Source organism: Mustela lutreola, chromosome 4 (genome assembly GCF_030435805.1).
Source record: "Mustela lutreola isolate mMusLut2 chromosome 4, mMusLut2.pri, whole genome shotgun sequence".
Taxonomy (NCBI): Eukaryota; Metazoa; Chordata; class Mammalia; order Carnivora; family Mustelidae; genus Mustela; species Mustela lutreola.
Window position 1 is genome coordinate 101,281,363 of NC_081293.1, and position 8,527 is coordinate 101,289,889.

The window sequence follows — 8,527 nt, forward strand, 5'->3', positions numbered from 1 at the left end:
CCGTCTTTCACGTCATTTCATACCATAATCCTGTTTTTCACTTACCTTTTGGACCCAAAGGCAGGCTTCTGATTTAGTCCCTATCAAGCTGCACTGCTTAGGAGTCCGACAGCTGCCAACCTCTGTTCTCTCACCCAACATGGGCCCTTTTGTCTTGTAGGTAATACACACTATCCAGAAATCTGGTGTCTAGGTTCTTTATTCATCTAAGTGACATACATAAAAGTGAATGAAATAATTTATTCAACAGCTGTTTGTTAAGCAGGAGGACCCAGACATTGCTCGGGGTTCTAGTGAATGAAATGGATGATAGCCTCTGTTGTAGGGGAACTTATATTCCAGTGTAGGGAGACAGACAATAAGCAACGATACCATAAGTTATAAAATAGCTTAGAAGACACTAAGAACCACGGGGAAAACGAAATCGGGTGGGGAATCATTAATTATTCAAATGCCCCGAACCTGAGACTGGAAGAAATACAGTGGCTTTGGGGCAGTGTAGAAAGGCTGTCTGTGACAGACACGCACAGAGCCAAGAGTGTGGGAGATGGGGCTGCGGGGCCAGGGAGGGGCCGGACCCTGCTGGGCTGTGTACGCTGAGGAAGGATTTTGGATTTTATGCCATCCTTTCCCGCTAGGAGCCATTCCACTGTTTGACACAACAGGTACAACAAGCCTTTTGAAGAGAATAGACAGGAGGAAGGTAAGAGGCGATGTGCGGAGTCCAGAGAACCAGGGTGGTGGCCGCAGGGCACTGGGAGAAAGAACTGACTTCCTGTTTTCTGACTCCTAATGATCAGGCCAATTGTGGAACATTCTCTGAGATAGCCAACCCCGGACCAGGAGGAGCGGTCTGGGGCAAGTTTGTTGAGTTTGAGGTGCCGATATGATGTTCACAGGCTGGTAGGTTGTAGGTAAGTCGGTGAATTCATGGATTTGGGGATCAGACAAGAGGAAGGAGCAACAGCATACATTCATTCAACAAGATATGAATTTCCACAACTAGCGTAGTGGTTTAGTTGGTATTTCCTACATGCTTGGACAAATACCAGAAAGGCAGGTAGGTGAGAGCTGTTAAAGAACGGTTTCACGACACCCAGATCTGAGTTGGGATCCTGCTTCCACCAGTAGGATGATTTCCTTGAGTTCACTCAACTTCTCTGAACTTTAGCTCCCTCTTCTGCAAGTTGGGATGATTACTTCTGTGAAGGGTTTTTGTCGAGCTTGAAAAAAACAAAACAAAACTGTAAAAACTCTAGCAGATTGGTTTTTTGGAGATAAGAATCCTCAAGTCTCTATCTTTGTCCCATTCTTTCTCCCTCACCCTCTCTATTTTCCCTTGTGTAGTTTCCTATGTTAATACCACTTTCAAAAAGGAAATTTGTTCTTACATGCCTGTACTTCTGCAATCTCCTAGTCTAGACTGACATGCCTCTAATAATTGGATCTAGAATTTTTAACATTGCCTAAAAGAAAGTTGTAGATTTAAGAATGCACCATGTTTTCTTTGGTCAAAGCTTCACCTATATCTGCCAACTCCAGTCTTCTGTCACCTACACAAATCCTAAACATTCAATAATAGTGATTTGTCATAAATGTCAATCAGCAGTTACTTGATTTCAACCTAGGCAGCTGAGAAAGAGAAACCGAGGACAGATGTGTTCCTTTAGATTTGGGGATTTACAACACAGCTTTGGTGGAAAGAAAAGAAAGAGAGAAAAGTGAAATGTTGATGGTCCTATTCTAAAATGAGTGATCGTTTTGCTCAGCCCAATTGAGAAACTAGGATAATATTCCCAGGGACCAAAGGTCAGTGTTACTTGGAATAAAACAGAGAGTAAGGGGAAAGAATGCCAGGCTCAGTGGGATTTGCAGTTAGAGGTGGAATAACCACAGTGCTGACTTGGCTCAGGGTGTGATAAAAGAAGAAATTGCCCACATGGCATGGGAGTGACGGCTGACAGGGCAGAAGAGAAGAATATTTTGAGAAAAATTATAACAAGAAATACGTATCTGTGCCAGATATCAAAACATACTATATAACATTTCATGCTTAACATAAAGAAATGCAGATGAGGAAAAGAAAATGTATAAGTCGAAAACCATAGGGAGCCCAGAACCTGACCTGGGTTAGTGTGGGATTATTGAAACATTGCTGGACCATGAGTGGGAAAAGCAAAAACTTAATGATATTGGGCTAAAATTAGATAGTGTTTGAAAAAAGAATATTCAAATAATCTCCAAACACATCAAAGAACTAAATATTAGGGAAAACATAGGTGAGTTAGTAGGAAGGCAAGATTTCTTAGAACTTGAAGTGATAATAACATTCTAAGTATTGGAGCAATATAAGATAGAAAAAAAAGCCAGATTGTTACATGTAACTAATGAATCATTACATCAAATGAAACATTTGTTTCAACTAATGAAACATTATATCAAAAAGTAATGATGTACTATATGTTGGCTAATAAATTTAAATAAAAAAACAGATTCAATTAAATAAAAATTAAATAAATTAAATAAAAATGTAAAATCTTTGTAAGCAAAAGTAAGGTTAAAATAAAAATGCGAGGGGTGCCTGGGTGGCTCAGTGGGTTAAGCCTCTGCCTTCAGCTCAAGTCATGATCTCATGGTCCTGGGATTGAGCCACACATCAGGCTCTCTGCTCAGCAGTGAGCCCGCTTCCCCCTCTCTCTTTGCCTGCCTCTCTGTCTACTTGTGATCTCTGTCTGTCAAATAAATAAATAAAATCTTTAAAAAGATAAAATAATATTTTATTTTTAATAAATAATAATAATAATTATAAATATTATTATTTATTAAAAATAAAAATGTGAAAGAAGACTTGGTAACATACACAAGTAGAATGCATATATAAAGCAAGTAGTATAGATTGGTACCTATATTTTAATGGAAAGTTAAGTGGTTATGAAGATATTCATATAATTTGGGCCAGTATTCTACTGTCTAGAAATTTATCCTTAGGAAATAGTAGAAAGGGGAAAAAAGCTAGGTCCTTGTAAGTATTAATTGCAAGACTAACTATAAAATAATAAAAACAAACCAAGTACCTAACAATAAGGAATGATAAAGGAAATTAGGACATAACAACTCAATGACATATTTAGCAATAAAAATGGTAACTTGAAATACAATGTAATACCATGAAACATATTTGAGATAATTTTTGAAGGTTCTTGTTACATCCTTTATATGGTTATGGACAAACACCAAAGTGGTACACTGAAAAGTTAACACAATTTTTTAGTGAGCTAAGGTTATGGATGATTTTTTTTTTTTTATTTCGTTGAAGAGTTTAAACTATTGTATGGGTGATTCCAGCAGAAGACATATACAAGAAAGGGAGCATGAGGAAGGATCCAGGTCTTGCTGAAACCAGAATGGTAAGTCACCCAGGCTAAAGGCACAAACTGCAAAAGTTCTAGGTTGGGTCTGAGGCCCCAAGTCCATTTCCTTATCACCTTAATTCCCTAAACAACACTACAGTTAATTTGTGTTACTCACAGGAAGTAGGTTTGCTTAGATGACTGACTTAATTACACCAGCTGTGACTCCTCCCTTATGAATGTCCCCTCCTAGTAACTACACGCCACCAACATATCTGAGGCAATAGTAATTGAGGACAGTCAACTCTAAGCTTCTTAAATGCATAAAAACTGACACTCTTAAAGTTTTGGCTTTTTGAAAACTTCCCAAATCTTCTCAAAACAAAATGGACCCATAAAGACCAACACTATCGGTACATCCCTTTCTGTGAGACCAGATGGAGCCAGATTTCTGTGCCTGTGTGTTCTTCATTTTAATGTTGTTCCTCCACCACACAACTTGTGTATCTTTTTTTTTTTTTTAAAGATTTTATTTATTTATTTATTTGACAGACAGAGATCATAAGTAGTCAGAGAGGCAGGCAGAGAGAGAGAAGGAAGAAGGCTTCCTGCTGAGCAGATATCCCGATGTGGGGCTCAATCCCAGGACCCTGGGATCGTGACCTGAGCTGAAGGCAGAGGCTTTAACCCACTGAGCCACCCAGGTGCCCCTTGTATATCTTTTTTAATGACATATCACCAGAAAAGGGAGAAACAAGGAGAAAGTAGACCTGAGATGAAGGAGGAACTATGAGAGGCTATTTTTCTATAAAATAAAGCACGGGCATAAGAGGAGGAAGGTGGAGGATTTGAGGAGGCTTTGGGGGCTGATGGAGTCACAGGAGAGCGGCTCTAGGGCACAAAGAAACTGGGGACTGGAAGAAGGGACTTTATTAGATAGGCATTGGTCTGAGTTTTGAACCTATTATTTAATGTCCTTTGCAAGATGCATGTACTGACTGGAATGCCTTTTTAATTAGTTTTGTGGTGAACTGTGTTTTTGTGTGCAAACTGTTAATATGAGAAAAGGAGCCACACAGGGCCCAAGAATGTGTGAGCCTCTCCCTCCTCTGCCACTGGATAAATACCAGGATATTCTGATGTCTCTCTGGAGAAGGAGGCCTAGGGCTGTTGAGCGCTTCTCACCCGGAGAGGATGAAGTTCCTGAAGAGAAGGCCCTGTTGAATGGCTCAGGGGAATTTGAGTTGAAAGTTCTCTGTTGGGTGTTTGTACCTAGGAAGGAAAGTGAAACCAGAATCATCCATATCAGAGCTAAATGACAAAACAGGCAAATCAGAACAGTATTTCCTTCTAAAGACAGATAGTGCCCCCATGGAAATTCCTCTCTGGGCTAAAGCAATGAGAGGCAGATCTGTAGTTGTGCCACATTTTCACTATTAGTTTTCTTAAGTGCTAATACATAAAATATTTAATATTATGTATAGGGTATAGACATCAATCAATAAAACTAAACAGATATGAACTTTCTTTTGTTGGAAGGAATAAAAAAGTGGCTGGATTGACAGGGCATGGAGAAGAGGGTAGCCTTGGAGCAGTGACCATCTATCAACGAGTTAGAAATATTTCAATATTTTAAACAAAAACTATGGCCACATTGATCCGAATTATCAGCCTTGGTCCCTCCTCTTCTCTCTTCCCCTTGATAGCGTCAGCCTTTTTTTGTTCCTTTTTTGCCCTCTCTAGCTGGGTATGATTCCCTCTCACTCTGTTCGTAAGTTACTCAATTTCCTTCGTGCTCAGAGTGAATTTATGTGTGTGACTGGGATCTTACAGGTAATAGCAGATTCTCTTATTTGACGAGAATGAGGCCAAATGGCCTCCTTGTGGTACCTCCACTGACATGGAAGCTAAGGTGGGTTATGTAGGAAGCAGAAGGTTCCCACGGTGACAAAGTCGTGCTAACATTGAGCAGCATTTCTGCCACAAGTGTACCAGTGGGGGTCATCAGTACGAACACGCTTGTAACCACTGCCTGCTTGGAGTGCCAACAGGGGGTCTTCAATTCCAGCCCTCCAGTACAGACAAAGGAAGCCCATCACTTGAATTTCTCAACATGGTACACGCTGGGCAGGCAACCCACGTGTCAAGGAAAACCATGCATTTACCTTTCCCTAGACTATTCCACGGGAAAGGTAAATGCATGTCTATCTGATTTCACACCTGGCCTGGAGTGGTTGGTAATGATCTAGATGTGGTCTCTGAGCAGAAGATCTGGGGTGGTGCACTGGCCCTCCCACTTACTGCCTGAGTGCCTCTTGGTTACTTCACCACTGTACATCAACAATCTAAAAATGAGGACATAAACTGTTGTTAATTTACAGGTCTGTTGTGGAAATCAAAGGAGTTAGTTTTTGCTAAGAACCCAGCGAGGTGCCCGGAGCATAGGAAGGACTCAGCTTTTAAAAGTACTGTGATCGTCAGCTTCCTTCTTTTCCTCTATGCCATTGCTGAGACTAGCTTGACTCCCTAACTCCGATCCTATTTCTTATTTTTACTCATGTCTAAATTTTGAAAATAGCTTAGTTTGTGCTAAGACACTGCTTCTCAACTTTTTTTTTGATTCATACACTCTTTTGATAAACATAAAAAAAATATTTTGCCCAGCTCTCCAAGGAGATTTTGATGCACTCCTTAATAGGACTTGCTTCTTTTGCCCTTTTCCCTTATTCCCTATTGCTCTTCTTGATGATAATCAATGAACTATAGCATAGCTTTTTAATGACAGAATTATTACTTATCCAATTTGACATGTCCACAAAATTCCCAAGAAGTTAAACAATCTGTTCAATGTTGGCTCTCACTCCTCTAGAGGGAAAGCATTACGGAACGCCTCAGCAAATGTGTGGGGATTTGCAGAGCTTGACCTAGAAGAGGGAATGCGTGCTGAAGGCTGTCATGAACTCCAAATTCAGAGGACAGAAAGGTCAAAAGTCAAGAAGGAGGTCAAGTTTAATAAACCAGAGAGACAATGAAGGACTGAGCTGGAAAGCCTGGAGTGTCAATGAAAATTTACTACAGAAATAAAGGCGAGAATCTAGATTCAAAAGAGAATGAAGAGGAAAAACAGAAGGTCAGGTATTATTCCCAGTGACATGCTTTTATATGACAGCCAGGGAATGGTCTGTAGTGGATAAAGCATCAGGGACCACCTAATGGTTTAATGGTTTGAGGAACGTTAATTCCCAGATACGCTCAAGACCCCCTGCAGATTGTGTATCCATATGGCTCTTGGAAAGTTGAAAACAAAAATCACCATTTGATAAATGCACAGTGGTAATTGCTTGAGGCAGAAGTCATCAATAAGGGTTAAAATCAGTGGGGGAGGTGAGTATGATGAGAAAAAAGATATTTGCATTGTTCAGTTTATCTCCCCAGAAGATACTTAATAATTGCAGAGGGAAAATCATGACTTTACAGTGGAGAAACCTGGCAGACATTACCCTACCAAAAGACCAAAGTTAAAATCACTGGTATGGGGGGGAAGAGATTACCATATGTCTTCTGACGCAATGTAGTTTGAAAGCACAAAAGTGATGTTGTGGGAACATGACAACTAAATGCAACTTGTGGTTCAGGCTGGATCTTGAACCAAGAAGAACATTAGTGGGGGTGAGGGGACGCTGCGTGGCTTAGTCGGTGGGCAGAACCTCTGCCTTCTGCTCAGGTCCTGATCCCAGCTGGGGTCCTGGGATCGAGCCCTGCATCAGGCTCCTTGCTCAGCAGGGAGCCTACTTCTCCCTCTGCCCGTTACTTCCTGCTTGTGCTTTCTCTCTCTTTCAAATAAATAAAACTCCCCAAATATTTTTTTTTTAAAGAACATTAGTGGGACTCTGAAATTTGAATATGGTGTATAGAAATATTAATAGTATTCTGCCGATTTAAGTTCTTGATTTTGATCATTATAATACAGTTATGCGTGACACTGACGTTTGAGGAAGCTGGGAGAAGAGTATATGGAAACTCTTTGTAGTATTTTCACAACCTTTTGAACTCTAAAATTATTTAAAAATAAAAAGTTAAAAAATAAATTTTTAAAAGACCAAAATTTATAATAGCCCTGGAAATAATAGTAAGCAATTGTGAAGTACACACCAGTTACTTAATGAAGGTGGTCGTAGAAATTTCTATCAAACAGAGTGCCAGGAAGCAAGGCTGAGGAATCCAATAAGAAGCATACAGTTGAGCCTGACTGACCTGGGGAGAAACAGGAGAAAGCACTAGCCCTTAAGGAAAGGGCTGCTGGTTGGGAGCTCAACGTCCCACAAGCAAGTGTGGTAGCTCTAGCTTCAGGAGCCACAGCATGAACACCACACGGAGAGCGATGCTTCTGAAACAAAGGCAGTGGGCTGCAGGTGGGTATGGCCAAGCTGCCACAGCAGCCCTAGACTATTCCACGGGAAAGGCAAATGCATGTCTATCGGGCTTCACCTCTTGTTACTTCGAATCTGTTTCCGTCAGCTGAGGCTAGTCCTACCTCTGTTATCCGCTTGCTCTACTTCTGAGATGCAGGTTAAGACTCAGAGAACGAGGCTCCCCCACTCAACATCTTCTTTCTGGGTGTCCGTGTACATACCCCATCCTCTGAGCTCACCTGTACTCTTTGTTTTGTATTGTTTCTGTACCACAAACCCCAGCGAACAGGCCAGGGATATGGGGACATGTGGTGTAACACTGCTCTCCCAGAGATGCAATGATCCCATTCAAAGTCCTGGGACAAAGACCAGAAAAGCGACTGCCTGGCCTTCAAGGCCCTTCAAACTACTACTCTATCTTCTCACGCCTTTCCTTTGCTGGGCCTACCCTTGTTCGCTTGTGCTCCAGACCTACTGTACTACTAGTACTCCCAGTACTGCTAGTACTAATACTCCTACTAGTACTACTGTACTACCTGTATGTCCCTGTGTTCCCAGATTCCGTGATGCCTCAGAGCCCTTTATACGACAATCCCTCTTTCAAGAACATCCTCTGTGTACTTCTTTACCTATATGACCTCTCATTCTTTAAGCCTGTGCTTAAATATCATATCTTCCAAAAACAATTCACTGACCTTGGAAGATGGGGTTAGATGCTATTCTGGTGTGTTCACATCTGAACTTCATCTCACCTCTCCCATGGCA

At 41.1% G+C, this 8,527-nt stretch overlaps 1 long non-coding RNA gene across 1 annotated transcript; it reads right to left on the reverse strand.

Moving 5' to 3' along the window:
- Window positions 1–205: 205 nt before the first annotated feature.
- LOC131830358 (uncharacterized) lies at window positions 206–5,962 on the reverse strand. The gene is made up of 3 exons (XR_009353126.1): window positions 5,571–5,962; window positions 4,536–4,622; window positions 206–1,223 (listed from the first exon to the last, which is right to left on the reverse strand). It is a non-coding gene; the product is annotated as an uncharacterized LOC131830358 (long non-coding RNA).
- Between the last annotated feature and the right edge of the window lie 2,565 nt (window positions 5,963–8,527).